Source organism: Telopea speciosissima, chromosome 9 (assembly GCF_018873765.1).
Source record: "Telopea speciosissima isolate NSW1024214 ecotype Mountain lineage chromosome 9, Tspe_v1, whole genome shotgun sequence".
Taxonomy (NCBI): domain Eukaryota; kingdom Viridiplantae; phylum Streptophyta; class Magnoliopsida; order Proteales; family Proteaceae; genus Telopea; species Telopea speciosissima.
Genome location: NC_057924.1, coordinates 41,501,719 through 41,520,313, shown reverse-complemented (window position 1 = coordinate 41,520,313; position 18,595 = coordinate 41,501,719). Strand labels below are relative to the sequence as shown.

At 42.7% G+C, this 18,595-nt stretch overlaps 1 long non-coding RNA gene across 1 annotated transcript in view; it reads right to left on the bottom strand.

Annotated features, from left to right (window-relative positions):
• Positions 1-5,199: 5,199 nt before the first annotated feature.
• Positions 5,200-18,595, bottom strand: part of LOC122640541 — a 28,077-nt gene continuing 14,681 nt past the window's right edge. Inside the window, exon 3 of the long non-coding RNA XR_006329687.1 lies at positions 5,200-5,325. This is a non-coding gene — a long non-coding RNA (uncharacterized LOC122640541). The remainder of the gene's footprint in view (positions 5,326-18,595) is intronic.

Genomic DNA, 18,595 nt, shown 5'->3' with positions numbered 1-18,595 from the left:
ATAGCAACCATCTAGAATAATGGTTCCATACACCGTCATCTGCTTCACCCTTCATGCCTTTATTCTAGCCTCATAACCTCTGCAATAATTCCACTTCTAAAATCACAAATGCATGCTATTGTTTTTTTTATTTTTTATGGGGATATGACTATCCTTGTCACAAAAGTCAAGAGAACTTCAAGCACAGGAACATGTGGGTTTGTCTATTGGAAACACTTATCTGTGAAGTTCATCAATTCCAGCATTTCCTTTAAAAAACAAAAAGGGACTTCTCTGTATGGCCAAATCGAATAGAAAATTTTGGCTCAATTGAGTAAAATCTTGTTGAAATAATTGAAAAAATCAACTATTCTTTTATTACAGGTAGATAAATCACATCTTCACTAAACTCAAACAAAAAAAACCCAAAAAGAAACCAAACAATTACATTTTGTATATGAAATTGTAGCCCTCGTGAACTCTAAATCAACGGTTCGTGCATTGTGTGTGCGTGTGTGGGTTTAAACCCAGTATTTGATGCATCATAGAAGACCTCAACCCAAAGGATTCTTCACAAGGAGAAACCGACACATAGTAGTACACATAGAGTTGCCGAGCGACGGAGGAAGAAGAGGCCTTTCTCATTCCGGCTTTTGTTTTTGGGGATTTAGATGGACAGACTCGATTTAGATGTGGGCATTCGCCTTTGTATTGCAGATCTTGACGGGGAAGAAGAAGCCGGCCACGATTTGGCTCGTGGGTGACGAGTTCGACGGAGAAGAAGAAGCCGGTGATTGCAGAGCGATGAGTTCGATGCGATTTGGAGATTTACCTACCATATGGGTTGGTTCATGCTATCGAACCAAAACGGGTTGCCCAAATATTTGGGTTGGTCACCGGTTTAGTCGCATTCACTCATTAAAGTAAATCAGTTTGAACTTAACCGTTAGATGCCCCTAAATCCACGTGGCGCTCTCAGAGGGCTGGGCAAGATGATGTCTGCTATATGCTACGTCGTAGAAGATTTGAATCCGAGAAAGACATGCTTTCAATAGATTTAAAAAGGGTAATTTTGTCTTTATATGTTTTTTTTAATAGCGTTACATACTTAGGGTACGGTTGATAGTAACTTTATAAAGTAGGGGAGGAAGAAGATATTTTTCAAAACTTAGCTACTGGATTGATATTAGGCAAAGTTAGAGGGGAGGGGGATGATGTTTTCCCAAGATTTAACAACAATTTAACTGCACAGACCTAACGGAGTGGACTAAGTTGAAATAAAATCATAAAATAAGAGATGTGTGATATTTTGACAATGTTTGGGGTGTTCATGACATTTGATATACTTACAGGGGGTGTTTGTGAAATTTTCCCTAAAAATAAATTTGGTACCATGAGCATTAAAAGAAAAGTAGTTCTATCAAATTATGGGTCCATAACAATTACAAAATTTGAAAAGGAAATTTTAAATTAGTCCTTAAAAACATTTCCAAGGTAACATTGTCTCAAATAAAAAAAAATAAAAAAAAAGAGAATGAAAATCACCTAAGGTTCCTATGTCAAGTCCTATATTCTTGATTCATCTTGTGCAAACGTTCCTGCAACTTTTCGTTTTTTCTCCCTTTAGAGTCTCTAGGTCACCTCCAGTGTCCTTCCCATTGTCGTCGCTCTTTTGTCGCTTCAAGCATGACTCTACTTTACTCTCTCGTGCCTACACGTTCGGATTCTAGAGAGGTACCGTCTCCAGACACTTCACATGTGTGTAAAACCACTCTAGGTGACCATCAGTGAGACGGACATACTTTCTGAAGTCATCATCAACAAGTAGCAGATGGTTGTGCCAAGCTTTCGAAATATGAGCAACAAGAGCAATAGTAGGATGCTTTTGGTGTAGAAAATTCATAATCTCTTGAGGAATGTCTTGAGTAAGCTGATACTGGTGGAGAATCCTATAAGAAAGTAGGAGGTATGGGTCAGTCCCATAAGCTGCACATAGTTGTAGCCTCTAAAACTCATCACGTGATGATCCTCAATCCACCACTGATAGTGCCAACGGATGTCAAGATAGGTCAGCGTCTCCAACCAGTCAACCCATTCACAAAGATCATAGATATCCACAATGGTGGTGCGATGCACGGAACCAGAAACTCTTTAAAGTTTCCACAAGTTGCAAGTGCTCAACCAGCCAAATCTAGGGAATAATAGTAAAAGAAATAAATCAAAAGAAGGTTCATTCAAAATATAAGAGAAAATCAAAAGGCACATTGGTTTAATTAATCCCAAATATACCCTTTTGCTGTGACAAAACACGTGTTGAGACATGTCAGAGGAGTGCCCAAACTTACCCCTGCTTACTGGGACAAAACGGCATATATGATAAGGCTAGGACAGTGCCGTTTTGGTTCAAACGGCATTGTTTGAACCTTTTTATTGGGACAAAATGGCACATGATAAACCTTGATTTTTCCACTGTGCCATTTTTACCATTTTGAATTGCTGCTGATTTTTCTTTTTCTTTTACAGAGGTGTATGTTGAACCATAGACAAGGAGCTTAACAAGATGTGAGAAGATTCGGAGGTCTTGGGTAAGTACCATCTTCATCCCATCTACGAGATGCAAAAGGTGAATATTAGTTGAAGACTGCTGTTTCATGTTTAGAGCTACCGAGACTTGGGGTCATAATGTCTATGTGTTCCACTTTGGTGATGTAGAAATATGCCCCACCTAAGAGGAGTTCAAGTGTCAGCTTCCTTTCTCCTCGTTCGGGTGCTATGGTTGTGCTTTCCTTGTGTTGTGATCATTCCCAAGAGATTATAAACTATTTTGGTTTACTGATTGAGAACTAAAGGAGGTCATGGTCAAGTATTATCTTGATGTCCATGCTCACTATAAATAGGGGGTTTACTTCTCAGTTCAACGCACCTTAACCTCTCTTCTTCTCTTCAGAACTCTTTGAACTTTCAGAGCTCTGATTTCTCACCGACTTAGTCCCTTAATATTCCTTGGGAGGAAGACACTGACTACACAACTTGGCCCCTACAGGCGCAAGGCGGAAGACAAAAGGATTTGATCATACTCAAGAAACCCAGGAGAAGGTCTAAAATCAAGCGGAATCCCGTCAAAAGCCAGTAAGAAAGGAAAACACCTTCAAGCTTCAAAAAACTGATTTTCTAATGCCTTCTCTCTGAGCCTTTCAAGTCTAGGCTCTATTTTCTTTGATCCCCTCCCTCTTGCTTAGTCCCTCGATAGTCCTTCGGAAAGCCAAGAAACCCTAGAGAAAGACAAATCCTAGGGGAATCCCATAAAAGGCCAATGAGAGAGATAAATCCCCAAAAATCCTAAAAAAAACCCCAAGATCCCATGGGCGTATTGAATTACTCTTGGATTTTCCCAAAAATGTTGAAAATCTCCAGAAATTCTGATCGGTCCCAAAGAGTCAATTTTCTCTCTCCTATCAACTTTTACCACGAAGCTCAGAATTGTTCCCGAATTGTTGTAGAAGTATCGAATTGTTGTAGAAGCTCAAAAATAACGTTGTTAATAATAAAACACTAATATTATAAGAAGAATAAAATTAATAATAAAAACTAAATATAATATGAGAAAATGCCATGTTGTACTTAGACTTGAATAGTACAACTGTATTCCCTTTTTGTGAATGAATGAATTGTTGTTGTTGTTGCCACCGAGGAACAAGTAAGATAGCTCAAAGCTCAAGCAACAATTACGTACCAACCATTGGTTGAGGTCTAAGGCTTGTCTTATCTCTAGAATCATTCTGCAAGTGAATGATAAAAAAAGATTAAAGATACCACCCAAAAACTTTGCAAATTGGGGATGTCACTTTTTTCTGCCATGCGGCCCTGCCTCTTGTTCTCTTTACCATTAATTAAGAATTCTTAGAATCTTACAAAGTGTTTTTGTACTATTGTTTGGTCGACCAATTTCCTTTTGTCTTGCTAACAACTCCTAGACCTTTTGTTGTTGTTTCTTTCCTGTCAAAATTTTACTCTTCTTTTTTATTTTTTACTAAATGTTAGTTATGCATGTCTAGGTGCTATCAGGGTGAATCATACTAACTAAAGTTCATTTGTGGTTTAAATATGCAACAATGCCCCGCCTCTATCAGTCTAACTCTTAATTAAGGAACCTAATTCTAGTAATTCCATTTTAGCTATTGAGGGAATCTTGTTTCATCTTTTGAAATTCCATTTATCCTTTCTGTTTGTTCCTAAACTGTGGTTCATATGTATCCTTTTAATTTAACCTATCTCTCAAGGCCCGGCCAAGGGGTCATATATATCCTTTGATTTAATCTCTCTCTCAAAGTAATAAACATGCATTAACGTTTTGGAATAAAATCCTCTCCAATTCTTTAATCATCGAGTGCGGTGCAGTTCAGGGTTGAGAGCTTGACACGTGGAACATGCGACATCCAACGGTGCCGAGCTCGAGAAGAAAGAAAAAATATATAGCTGGGTCAAACGAGCTTGCACTGTTGGATGAAACATCTTTCACGTGTTGAGCTCTCAACCTCGAACTGCACGGCACTCATCCCCTCATGAAATAAACATTCATATCCATGTTGAAGCCCCTACATGCTCTCTCATTGGACCCCCATTGGTGCAGACGTTACATGACCAAATTAAGTTCAGAAACATGAAATTAGAAAAAACGAGAAACAAAGAAAAAAGCTCAGGTAACAAGAAAACTGGAGGAGAGAGTGACGACGGAACGTGTTAGGGTCAATTATTAGAAAAGGAGAGAACCAAAACAATTGTGCTTTTTCAAAAGTTTTTCTCTAAAGGTATATTAGACTATATAATTATAAGGTATCCAAGTCATTTCGAAGAATGTAGACCATTCAACTCGATTCGAACGGTACAGAATCTCTACATCGTCTCCAGTGCAATCAAGCTGGTGGGGATCCTCTGCCTCCCTCGTAGTATAAAAGAGAGGGAGCTTTGTTGTAATTGGAAACCAGAGCCAACAGCGAATCCAAACAAGAGTAGTAGCTAGCTAGCTAGCACAGCTTGAGTGAGGTAGAGTCGTAGAGAAGAGAGAAAGAGAGAGAGAGATGGGTGAAAAGTGTAGCAGGCATGGGCAAGGAAGGGAGAGAAAGCCATCCTTCTTCTCCATCTTTATCGGGTTCAAAACCGGCAAGGGGAGGAAGTCAGGTGACGGAGGAAGAGACGATATGTGGGACGATGCAGTGAACCTGAGAAGAGTACAACACAGCGACGAAGACAAAGACCGTTGGGTTGCTGAACCTGACATTGACAGGAAGGCCTCTGCTTTCATCGCCAAATTCTACGAGTCTCGTGTCTCCGAATCTGAAATCCAGACTATTAAGATATGACATGCAGGAGAGGGAGAAGATTCATTAGAGATGTAATTACTAGTGTATTTATTGAGTACTTAGTAGTAGAAATTGATTATTTCAACCAAAAAAAAAAAAGATTAGGTACTTAGTGTGAATACATGTATGTAATCCCTTGCTTCAATCTGAAGCCTGTATACATTCTTTTTCAAATCCATGTACAGAGACTACGTTTTTCCATTTGTTGTGAATTGTGACTTGTTATTTTTTTTTCCCATTAATGTATTCAGCAATAATTGAATCAAAATGTAAAATAACATCCCACAAAGACATTCACCCAAAAAAAAAAAACATCCCACAAATACAGTGGTGATTTTATCACCGTTGCAGAAATAATAAAATTGAAGGAGTTTGATTTACAAATTAGAGATCCTGTGAGATAAAATGAAATAGAATAGGTCCTTAGGATTCAATTTGACAATTTTTTCTATCTATCGTTTGATCGACCACATCCAGTGAACATACCATTGAGGAAAATCAAAGGAAGAATTTGATGGATAGGATGACAAAATGGTCGAAATAAGAGTCACACTGCAGAAAAGTAAAAGATTACAATAAAAAAAATAAAGATAAATAAATTGCGGTTGCTTGATTGATCGAGTGATCCCCTTCACTTCTTGAATTCTGCTATTTATACTTGTGAGGGTAATGTCTCTGTGGGAGTTAGCCAACCACCCTGCCTTGGAAGTTACAAAAACTGTCCAACTCCACATGTCTTTTGATAACCACTACCCATAGTGGTGCTGGTTATCAGGCACCTTGCAATTGTAACGGTTCCGGTCCCACTACTTCAATCCACAATCAGCATATAGAGACTCAGACCGATCTTACGAAATACTCCACTTTCGTTGGTCAGAAATGACTGACTGATTTGTAATTTTAGGGTATAAACAATGCTCCTTGTAACGCTTGTGGACGATGCTTATAAAGTCCATATGAGATTACAAAGCAATCCGTTTTAATCGGTCTTCCTTTGTTTTTGTGCACCATACCTATGGGATCTTTTCCCCACCTCTTTTGGCTTATATATATATATATATATATATATATATATATATATATATATATATATATATATTTTTTTTTTTTTTTAAAACAAAAAAACTTTGTTAGAATTGACAGTTGATGAGTGTGTCATGCGCTCATTTAATGCCACTTGTCTTCTTTCTCCCTTGTATGATGGTGCTTCCAGTTTCTCGAGGGATACATTTAACTAAACCCTTAAGCAATCTTGCAAGGAGAAGATGTCTTTTATCGAGAGAAACTCTCTTTGTTTGTTGCTGATTTCTTTTCATCTTCTTCTTCTATTCTCTCTGAACAAAGCCTAGCGGCTATTCGTATTTGTTCCCGTTGTCCTCTAACTACAATGAACTCTACTCCCGCTTCATTCGATATCCCAGCTACCATGTATCTTCTAGCAGGTCCTTTATTTCTTACTGAGGATCAGCTCCATTCTTATCCTAATCAGTTGAATAAAGAAAGAGGACCTGATCCAAATGACCCAGTGTACTATTAGACTTTGATTCCTCTCAAGTCCCACTTTATGGTAGGTCCTTGCTTCCCGTCTCCCTCTGAAGTGCACCATATCATATCCCAGTTGATAAGTGAGACAAAACTTTTCCGCCAAGGAATTCCCTCTTTCCCAAATGGGGCTCCTAGAGCTTTTTCTCATTTTTGGCCTTCACATTCGCAAGTTTGGAATAGTTGGGTCGATAGAATGGCTGAACATAAAATGGATTCTTCATGGAAGCTTGGTATAGTTGAGGCCATTAATTTATCCAAAGGTTCTATCCCTGTTAACAAACCCCTTTTATCAGCTGCTTTATGGTTTTGGTCCCAATAAACAAACACTTTTCATTTTTGTTTTGGTGAGTTGAGTCCGACCCTACTAGACATTGGCGCTCTCCTAGGGCTTCGCTTAGGCGGGGAAGAGATCCATGGCAAGTCCTTAGTGTCTTCTGAAGAATATGGTATCATCTTTTCCACAAAGGCAGGTTATCTTTCTCATCTAAATCAGCACCAACGTACTAGCGATTTAGTTACAAAGAAATAGTATGTTGCCTTCCTTCTTTATTGGATTTTTCATTTCTTAAATTGTACTCAAGCCAATAAAGCTACAAAGACCTTTCTTTATTTGACTAACATCTTGGCCAAGGCTCACCCTATTGATATTGCGGCCTTCGATCTTTCCTCCTCTTATCGAGGGTGTAATGAACTTGTCAAGTCGGATCTATCATTAGGGGAGGCCCTTTTTGGCTCTTACAGCTCTGGTTATATGCTTACTTCCCATAGCTCATGGTCAAGGATTATCTTTATGTCCATGCTCCGATCGAGTAGTGTTTTTTGTCACTCAACTGGTAACAAAGGGTGTGTCACTTTTCGTGATAATGCCTTCCTCTTTTGTGTTATTTCCTAGTACTTTCTTCAAACTGGTAGGTGAGGTGCTTCACCCATTATTATTGATGTGGTTAAACAACTCAAATGCCAATGTGATATTATTCCAACTGTCTTGGTTGAGACTTTGTTGGATCTTGATATCATTAGCTATGATGAGCTCCATCATGGTGACACTTTTGTTAGCAGTCCCAATCTTTTGTAGGTAATGCCTTGGACCTAGGCCCACTTAGTAAGCCATTGAGATACATCATCTCCTTCAAAAAAAAATAGGGGGGCACCTCCAAACCACCAAACGATGGTTTGGGAGTACCACCACGCCTCAATTTGGAGGATTGGGGGTGCCACCTATTCCTCTCCTCTCCATAATTAGGGGTCTTTACTTATCAGTTCAACGCACCTCAACCCTTCTTCCTCTCTTAAGAACTCTTTGAACTTTCAGAGCTCTGATCTCTTACCGGCTTAGTCCCTAAATAGTTCTTAGGAGGAAGACGCTGATTACACAACCTGGCCCCTACAGCAGCAAGCATGAAGACAAAAGGATCCGATCATACTCAACAAACCCTGGAGAAGGTCAAGTATCCAGCAGAATCCACAAAAGCCAATAAGAGATGAAAACACCTTTAACCTTCAAAAAATTGATTTCCTAATGCCTTCTCTCTGATCCTTCAGGTCTAGGATCTATTTTCTTCCCCCCCCCGATAGTCCCTTGGAAAGCCAAGAAACCTTGGAGGAAGAATAAAATCCTAGGGGAAATCCCGTAAAAAGCCTATGAGAGCGAGAAATACCCAAAAATCCTAAAAAAACAACCTAAAAATTCCCAAGATCTCACAAGAGTATGAATTACTCTTGGATTTTCCAAGAAGTGTCAAAAATCTCTAGAATTTCCGATCGGCCCCAATGGGTCAATTTTCTCTCTCCTATCGACTTTTACCGCAAAGCTTAGAATTGTTGTAGAAGTACTGATAATCTCCACATAAGCCAGTTATTGACCTAAAAAGTGGAATTTCTCTCTCCTCCATTAATGATCCAAGAAGTGCCGAACTATTCCAGGATTGCCACAGAAGTGTCGTAATTCTCTAAAATTTCTCTAACAAGCCCATTTTAAAATGTATTTTTATCTCCTCCTTTGTCGACCATTATTATAGAGCTTATTATGCTGATTAACGTTGACACTTTTTTACGAATTGTGTACGAATTAAGTTATTTTCCCCCAAATTTCAGGGTTGTACTTAGACCATTCCCATGTCAATAATACTGTCATGGGTTATACTTATGTATGAATTTTTCAAATTCTTGGCATGCCATTATGATTTCAATTTCCAAAATACCTATATTTTCATACCACTATAATGTTTTTATTTATTTATTTTTTTACTGAAAAACATCCTCCAGTCATGCAGAAGCGCTACCTAACCATTTCAAAATGACTTTCAAAGTATAGATGCATATATAAAGCCTACCATGTCCCCCATCTCCTCAGCATGTCATTACACTCATGCGGAACTATGTTATATATATTGTATTCCCCTTATATCTTTTTTATTACAGGTTTACATACGCTGCAGATATTTACCATACATATTGTGTACGTACATACACTTGTACCTTTAATGTATTTTCAAGCAGTATTATTATCATGCAAGTTAGTATCTAGGACTAGTTAGTAGGAATAATTAGCCTTAGAGTTGGTCCACATAGAAAAAGATAGGCTATCAGGCAGGTGGATGCTAGGGTACTTGACATCTTTCCGAGCCCATAAATTTGAGTTTATCATAATATCCAGGTCTCTGATGCCCCCAGCCAGAGTTGCATGCTGGATCTGGTCATCCAAATCTCGGACCTCCAAAGACTCCTTCGTGAACCTGGTGACGTACTCTCTGAGGGACTCTCCAGGGTTCTATACCACGTTCAGCAAATTGACCGTTGTATTCTTCTACTTGATGCTGCTTTGGAAGTGGATGACGAACTGCTCGCAGAGTTCCGTGAATGAATTTATCGATCGAGGCCGAAGCCTTGAAAACCACGAAGTGGTTGCACCCTTGAGGGATGCTGGGAATGCTCAACAGGAGACCACATCCGATCCCCCATATAGGGTCATTATCCCGTTGAAGTAGTTAAGTGATCATTAGGATCTGTGGTAACACTGCAAAGATCGAAAGTGGGTAGCCTAAATCGGGAGGGGAGTGATGCAGCCATGATCTCTGCCTAGAATGGGTGTTGGCCTTGCACGGACTGTGTTTCACCCTTCGTTTGCTTCTTCAATCCTTCTAGCTTCTCATCCAACTCTCAGAGCTTTTTTTCTAATTCCTCGTCACGCCTGGTCATCCGCTCATCGTGAACCTGTTCTCAACCCCTTCGCGATGCTCCTTCATGTACTGAGTTTTGATGGGAGGGTGAGATGTCATGGCATGACTACCCCTAATGTGAACGTGAGGGACTCTGGTACGTCTGACTTGGCCTCGGGGTTGGCTCTCTTCCCAATCGCCCCTCGAACACGGATCTTCTAAGCGAACCATGCTGATTGGGTTCCTCTGTCTTATGAGTTTGGCAGGCAGCACGTTCTGATGGGACCGGCAGATCCATAGTCCTCACAGGGTGAGGTACCTGATTGCCCTGTGCACGGGCTAAGTCCACGCGCCTCATGGGTCTCTCCTATCCTTCACCTTCCGGGAGTGGCCCCCTGGGTCTTGGTCTCGTCGAGGTAGTGGCTCTACCCTTGGCAGTGGTGGTAATACCCTCCTGCTGCGGGATGTCACCCGTTGCCTCAGATAGTCTCGAAAGAGTCTTTGGTCCTGGAGAATCTGTCACTGCAAGTCATTGATCTGACCTAGAGTTGCTGGCGCATTAGGGTTAGCCACTGCCTCTCTGGGTACCACCTCATTGAGGTTGGTCTCTCCCGTGTCAACGCGTACATTCTCTGGATTCCCCGTCTCTTGGACCTCAAGTTGATCGGCTCTCTGTCGAGAGCTCTCTAGGGGTGGTGTCTCATTCCTCTCCTCCCCAGCTTTGGTAGAAGGAGTGGCCTTCCTTCGTGGTGCCATTGAATGTTTTGAGAAAACGAGTTGGTAGGTATGATGGCTAGCGTCGTTCCCACAGACGGTGCCAATCTGTTGCATCAATAAATAGCATGGGGGCCCTTCGGGTGCCGCAACTTGCAAAAGGGCCTCAGGGGGGCAAAGGAGAACCGATGTGGTTTCGGCCTAGGACTCTCCGATGCCTAGGTTAGATCTCTCTGAGTAATAAATGAATTATGAGAATTCAAGATGGGTTAACGGGGTAGAATACCTGGGCATTTATAGCTGGGTATGGCGGTGGAGAGTCTAGTTGGTGATAGTCTCCTTGGTAGTAGAGTCCATCACGTAGTACATCACCTCCTCTTGGGAGGTAGAGTCCTGATAGGGAAGGTGTTCCCTAGCAGATGGACATGTGCTTCCCTCGCGTATTGGATAAGATCCTTGAGGGTCGAGTGTAGATGAGGTTCATCTCCTTTGGGATAAGATCCCTTTGCCGGTAGGATGATGTAAATCTAGGTGGTGATGCCGTTGCCGACTTGGGTGATGACCTTGGCCCTTAAGTGACCTGCTGGGTCTCTTCCTCTTGATTCTAGGGGATGAGTCTTGATGTAGCCATGTCCGAGTCGTCCTCTCTTCATGCTATGCCATGTGGCGGATTGGGGTTGGCCCCGAGTATTTATGGTTTATCAAATATAATATGAGAAAATGTTATGTTGCACTTAGACTTGAATAATATACCACAAAATTTTGTTTTTATGATCTTCGTAAATTCAACCAATATTTTTTCAAAATTGGTCTCTAAAGTTAACAAGTTTGTTTTGGTCGCTTTTCCTTCATCAGTTTGGTCATATGCGGAAGTATTCATGCTCCTGATAAACTCATCGAGGATGTTACTTTTAATCTAACAAAGATTAAATTAAACAACCTTGACGAATTCGAAGCCTTTTCAAAAAAATATATGAGCCTTTATCAGTTGCTTGATTCGGCCAAGTCTGAGTACTGGCGCGATCAGTTTTTCCGAAGTTACCCTCACCTTGGGAAGAATTATGTTACACAACTTATCCTGAATTTATCAATACTACCAAAAATAGCGATACATTGGGCAATCGGATAAACTTTGTTTTCTGACACATTTTAGACCACTGCCTTAAGGCTAGGGCAGCCAAGACCATCAAGCATAAAATTACACCTGTTCTTTGTAAAGATATGCTTAAAAATGAATTTGAATTTGGTATAAAGCCAAATTATCATAAGAAAAATAAACAGAAGACCAAACGGTTTTCTAGCAAAAGATACAGATGGAAACCCTTTGCACCAAAGGATTTTTCATCCAACAAAAAAGATAAAACGTTTACCAAAAAATGGTTTATTAAAAAGAAAACTCCTTACACAAAGAAGAACAAGTCCGAATGTACTTGCTATCTGTGTAATGAAAAAGGGCATTTTGCAAATGAATGTCCAAACAAAAATAAAAATGCAAGAAAAATGATTAAATTTCTTGATGAATTTGATTACGAAGTTCTTCATTATTCTGAGGTTACTAACCCTGACGAACTTCTATGTGAACTCGTTTCTGAGTCAGAAGTTGATGATTCTGACACTGAAGATTTCGTATTTATGACTAATGAATCTACTTCTTCCCCAGTCATCGAAATTACAAAAATTTTGGAGGAAGAAACTGCGTCCGTCTCTCTTAACAATCTTGTTAGAGAAGATGTCTCTTTTGATATAAATCTCTTTGAAAAAACAAAAGAAATCACACATAGCGAGGTTTACAAGCTATCCAAGCTTAACCTCTGGAGTAATCATTTCTTTAATCAAGCTAGTGGAAATACCACGGCCCAGTCAACAGACGATGCCAATCTTGAGATTAACCTATTTAACCCTGAACAAATCAAGTGGTTAATTAAAAAACATTCTAAATTAAGATATATTCATATTGGTCTCATATAGGTTGAGAACACAGCCCTTTTTCGTCAAGGAATAGACACACCTATCATAGCGGCTATTTTTGATAAAAGATTCCTCAAAGAGCCACTAAATGCGCTAATAGGTGGAATCGAATCGAATATGATTAATGGCTCGATTTTGTTTAAACTCAAACCAAATTTCTTCATCTCCATCCATGACCTGAATCTTTGTGATTCAGTGGTTTTAAAAATTAAGATAGGATGGACTGGCATGAAAGCCGATTGCCACAATCTTTCTGTAAGCTGAAAATGCTTACATGAGTTGACAAATGTCACCTCTACAAAACTTCTGCCCCCTCCCGATAAAAAATTCGTGGAACTTTTTGAACCTTGACCGTTTGAATCCGAAATTGAACCACGAGTGCTTAATTGGAAAGATATTAAATTACCAAAAGAGTGGTTAATCAACGATATCCTTGACACTCTAAAAAATCTTAGGTTAGAACAAACTCCAACCTTTGAACTACAATCCTCGGGAAACAACCTCTACATCAAACGTAGAAATTCTGTTTCTGGCCCAGCCACCTCTTCTTTTTCAGGCCCTGCTTCCTCTGCTTTTTACAAAGGAAAGCAACCTCTTCATTATCTTTCAGCACGATTATACAAAAGTAATCAACAGCAGGATGAGACTGACGAACTTGGTGTAGTAACCATTTTTAACCACTACATCGCTGAAGGATCAAATATGATTTTTTCGACTAATCAAAGTCCAAAAAATTATACTTATGTTAAGGGACACTTTATTTTTCCTGGATTTAAATCCTATACCCTTGATGTCCTTATGGATACTGGAGCTATAGGTTGTATCTGCAAACGCAATGCTATACTTGAACATGTCTGGACAAAAATGGACAAACCAGTTTTTGTCAGTGGCGTCTCTGGACCTTCTATCACTTTAGAGTACAAAGCTCTAAATGTCCCAATTATCCTGGGCAATAAAGAATTCATAATACCAAAAATCACATGTTTTCCTTCGATGCATGGTGACGTCATATTAGGCACTAATTTTCTTTTTAATTATATGCCTATCACCATCTTACCTTGTGTCTTTCGGATACAGCATCCTACGGGCACTGTAGATTTAAAATTACTCTCATCACATTCTTATGTTTGTGATAAGGGATTTACATAGGTACCTATCACAATTACCATAATAGAACCAACCCATTGGCTCTATGATCAGCTCAAAACCAATTTTAGTGACAATCCTTTGTTACTTTGGGATAAAAGCCCCAGGTTTTGCTCTATAAAATTGGATCATCCACAAAAAATTATCTGTGTGAAACCAATTCTTTATTTTAAGCCAGATATTGAGGAATTTGACAAACAGATTCCTGAACTGCTTAATTTAGGATTAATTGAACCTTCAACTAGGCCTCACACTTGCATGGCATTTATGGTATGCAACCATGCCAAAATTAAGCCCAGAAAGGCTCGACTAGTTATTAACTACAAAGATTAAACCAGAATATTATCTTTGATGGATATTTCATCCCACACAAGGATGTCTTGATACATAGAGCTAAAGAAGCCACTATTTACAGTAAGTTTGATTGTAAATCAGGTTTCTGGCAACTTAAGTTAACTACGGAATCTAAAACGCTAACTGCTTTCAGTGTTCCTTTTAATAAACATTATCAGTGGACCGTCATGCCTTTTGGACTATACACTGTGTTGCGTGTGAAAACCTTTGTTGCCCGGTTTGCCCACGGATGAGCCTGCAAAAAGCGAGTGAGCACAAGAGAGCCGGTGTGGCTCCGGCCTAGGAATCTCCGACGCTCAAGTCAGATCTCCAGTGCAACAGCATAACAGCTTAGTAAAAAGTGAGATGAGTAATGGTGCTCCATACTTGAGTATTTATAGAGGGAGATGAGGCGGTTGGAGGAGTCCTAGTATGGTAGGAGTTCTTCTCTTGGAAGGCTCTATCCCGTTGCGTGGAGTGGAGAGTTATTTCGGGGTCGGACTCCCATTAACGTAAGAGTCCATATCTAAGTGTGATTCCGTATCACGATAGGATTGTGGCTCAATCCCTATCTCGTGATTCTCAGATTGTGCTGACATGGCTCTGCGATTCCCAACGAGCCGTTACGATGGCTTTTGTGGAGGGTTCGGCCTCGGTGGTCAGCCCGTGTGGTCGGCCCATGTGGTCGGCTCTTGTGGTTGGCCTGGGTAGTCGGCCCCACTGGTAACCATGGCCTCAATGCTCGACCCCAACCTTGGTCTATTGGTGTGAGGTCAGCCATGAGGGCGGCGCTCCTTGGTGCATGTGCTCAGTACACAGAAGTTCGAATGTCTGATTTGTCAGGGGTTGGCACGGCTCAACCTAGCACGGGTCGGTTTTCTCGGTAAACTGTCCTCGGCTTGGCCATGTGTCAGCTTCTGATTGGTGGGGTGATTTGTCCCTTATCACAGGCCCCCCCACTCATCAGGGGTCAGCACGGCACTGATGAGTGAAGTACTCGGTCTGCTCGGCTATCCTTCATTACGGCCGAGCCGAGCTTGCTTCATCGACGATTGGACGTTGTATGGTCTAACAGTTGGGGTGTCCGTGCCACATCATCCAAAGTCATTATGGCAGGCTTGGGAATTCGAATCATCTTTTAATTTGGGCCGTTAGATCTTGTTGAGTTCTTCTCGACCGTTGGATCTTCTCTGCTCAGAGGCTTTAAGTAGGCGACTCTTCCTCATTCATTCTTTACTATTTTAAGTTTTTGACTGCTCGACTAGCTTAGATTCTTCATCTCATTCAGTGCTCGGTGCTCTCAGCTTTCTAGTTCGTGCTCAGCTCGTCTCCGAAGCTTCTTCAACCAGTAAGTCCCCTCTGCCCATTATGTCAGTTGGTAGTAGTCACGCGGGCGAGGTGTTAGCTGGGGCGGCTGAGGGTGCGAGTCCAAGCCGAGAGCTCCCTGCTCGCTCCCCCACAATAGACCTACTAGGCTCGACCTCGGACGAGCCTGCCGTAGCGGAGCCGCATCAGGTCGACGTCGTCGAGCTTCCCCTGCCCAAGGAGTCCGGCCTTGAGGCCCAGCCAATTCCTGAAGATCGAGCTGAGGGCTCGGGATCATCTTTGACAGATGACGAGGAGTCGGGTGAGGAGAGTTCTTCCCGAGGTGGGGTCAGCTCGGTCAGCTCGTCCGCTGATGCTCCCGAGCCTAAAGAAGGAAGTGTCGGCACTGTCCAGAGCACAGTCACTGATGCCGACCTCCAACGCCTCAGGGCGACTTATGCCATCTCCGAGGACGTCAAGCTCCGAGATCCTAACCCTGGGGAGATGGCTTGCTACATCCGGCCTGGCGAGGTGGCCTTGTACGAAATGCTCTTCAAGTATGCCTTTAGGCTTCCCGTGCTTGACCTGGTGGATCAGATCTTGGACCATTTCCACCTGTCTCCAGGTCAGCTAGTGCCGAACTCATGGCTGTCCGTGTACGGCTTCCACATCCTTTTCTGTGAGATGGGCCGAGCTACGAGCGTGGCTCTTTTTCTCGGCTCTATTTCCTAAAGAAGTCACTGGAGAAGGGGTGGTACTATTTCACCTGCCGCACTGGGAAGAGCGCGGCCTTGAGCCACCACAAGTTTTTGGTCGGGATGCCGTCCTCAAATAAGAACTGGAAGTCTCGGTACTTCTTTGCTTCCATCCCGAGCTACCCCTTCCGGGCCGAGTGGAAGGAGATCCACTTGGGTTACGTCAACTGGACCTTGCCCCTGACCGAGAACGAGCTGACCTCGCTCGACCTAATCAGCCAATATTAGCCTTTCGATGTCCTCCAGCTCCTGGACGAGGGGTTCCTTCAAAGGTGGCATATGACCCCTGGTAGGAGTCCGAGCTGAGCTATTTTCAGTCTGCGGTGGTCGACTGGGGCATCCGAGCCGACCCGTTTATTTGGTCTTTTCTCCTTTTGGCAAGTTTCAAATGCGTTATCTTTCTTACAGTGGTTGGCTACATTCCTCCTATGGACACGGCTCGGCTCAGGGCTGAGACCATTACGGAGAGGAGGAAGAAAAACGCCGAGAAGAAGTCCCAAGGCAAGACTTCCAAGACATTGAAGGGCAAGGCTGTGCTGTTGAGCCCAACTGACACGGTGATCAGCCTCGAGGCCAAGAAGAACAGAGCTCCATTGAGCCCCTCCCGAAGAGGGAAGGGTCGGAAGGACGAGCTGAGCCCACCAAGGGACGACATCAAACTCCAGAAGATCTCGGTCAATCTGACGGGTAGTGGTCCTCTGCCTGTGGCCTCGCCGACCGACGTCTCTCGGTTCGTCCTGGGGAGGGCTTCGGCAAATAATGCCCCATTGCGGCTGAGCTGGCGTCTCTTCCCAGGGGACTCGGCTTTGACCTCGGCCGCTCATGCTAAGGAGTGGCTTGACATAAGTCGGCTCCCTAAGGATAAGGAAATGCTCGAGAAGTTGTCCGATCCCGAGCTCCTCTCTTCCCTGTTCCAGGACTTCAATATGGTAAGTTTCCTGCTCTGCACCTACTAGAGGTTCGACCTGTTGTGCTCAGCTTCGCTAATGCTCGGACGTCTTTTGTAGGGGTTTTCCAAGGTCGTGGAGACCCTCCTCTGATTTGAACGGCTTTTGACCACGAACTCCTCTCTCGAGGCTCAGGTCGAGAAAGCCAACGGGAACACACGTAAGGCCATCCTGGCACGTCGGGAGACCATCGCAAAGCTCGACGAAGCCGAGGCTAAGGTCAAGAGCTTGGAGGAGGCGACGGTGAAGCGAGGGGAGGAGGTCGAGGCCTTGAAGGCTCAGCTCGACCAAGCCAAGAAGAATGCCAAGGTCGACCTGGCACGGGCTCGAGCTGAGGCGGTTATTGACTACCTCATGTCGGAGGAATATGCCCAGGTGTGCCATGAGATAAGGAAGCCATCGTATGGCAAGGGCTACGACTCGGGCCGAGCCGACCTCCTTAAGGAGATAAAGGTCACCTACCCTTCCCTCAAGCCGGCCTGACCGAGACCGCTCTGTAGGACGAGGTCGACCCGTTCGCCGAGGACGCCGCTAAGGACGTCTCTGATAAGGAAGTTGCCATCGAGGACCCTGCTACCGAGGACCCCCTCAATACCGCCGAGCTCTAGGCCCTCCTTTTTCCTCTTTTGATGTACATACCCCCCTGTTCGGGGTTTTGATCAACCTTCTTTTCCTCTTTTTTTTTTGTAACAGGCCGAGTTGCCCACTTTTGTAACCGTGCCAAGCTGTCGACCTTTAATGAATGAAATGTTTTTTCCTCCAAATTTGTCTAAGTATTTAAGCTCGGTAATCGTTGGCCTTCTTTCACTGTATGCATTATTCCGTTCGTCTTTACGGTCTTTAGTTAATTTGCTGCCTCCAGCGGTCAGCTCGGCTCGGTTACCACATGTGTCTCCATGCGGCCGAACTGACTCCTTGGCCGAGCACAATGCCTTGGCAAAATTTGCTTAGTTTTTATTTTGTTCAGCTCGATCATGGTGAGCAGAATACTTGAGGGAATTACTGAAAGAATTTCTTCAAATTTTCCGAGTTCCAAGGCCTCGGTACCTTCTTGCCCCCCGGAGTCTGCAAGCGATACGTCCTTGGGCAAATTTGCTTGGAGACTATGTACGGTTTCTCCTAATTTGGTGCTAACTTTCCTTGCTATTTTGGTTGGGACGCGCTGATCTTTCTAAGGATGAGGTCTCCTTGGCAAAAATGTCGCTCCTTCACCCTCGAGTCGTGGTACTTTGCCGTCTTCTGTTTGTAAGCTATGTTTCGAAGCAAGGCGTTCTCTCAGACTTCGTTGAGAAAGTCGAGGTTGGCTCTAAGCCCATCCTCGTAGGTATTCTCATCAAAGTTGAGTACTCGGTATGATGACGCTTTGACCTCAGTGGGAGTGAGGG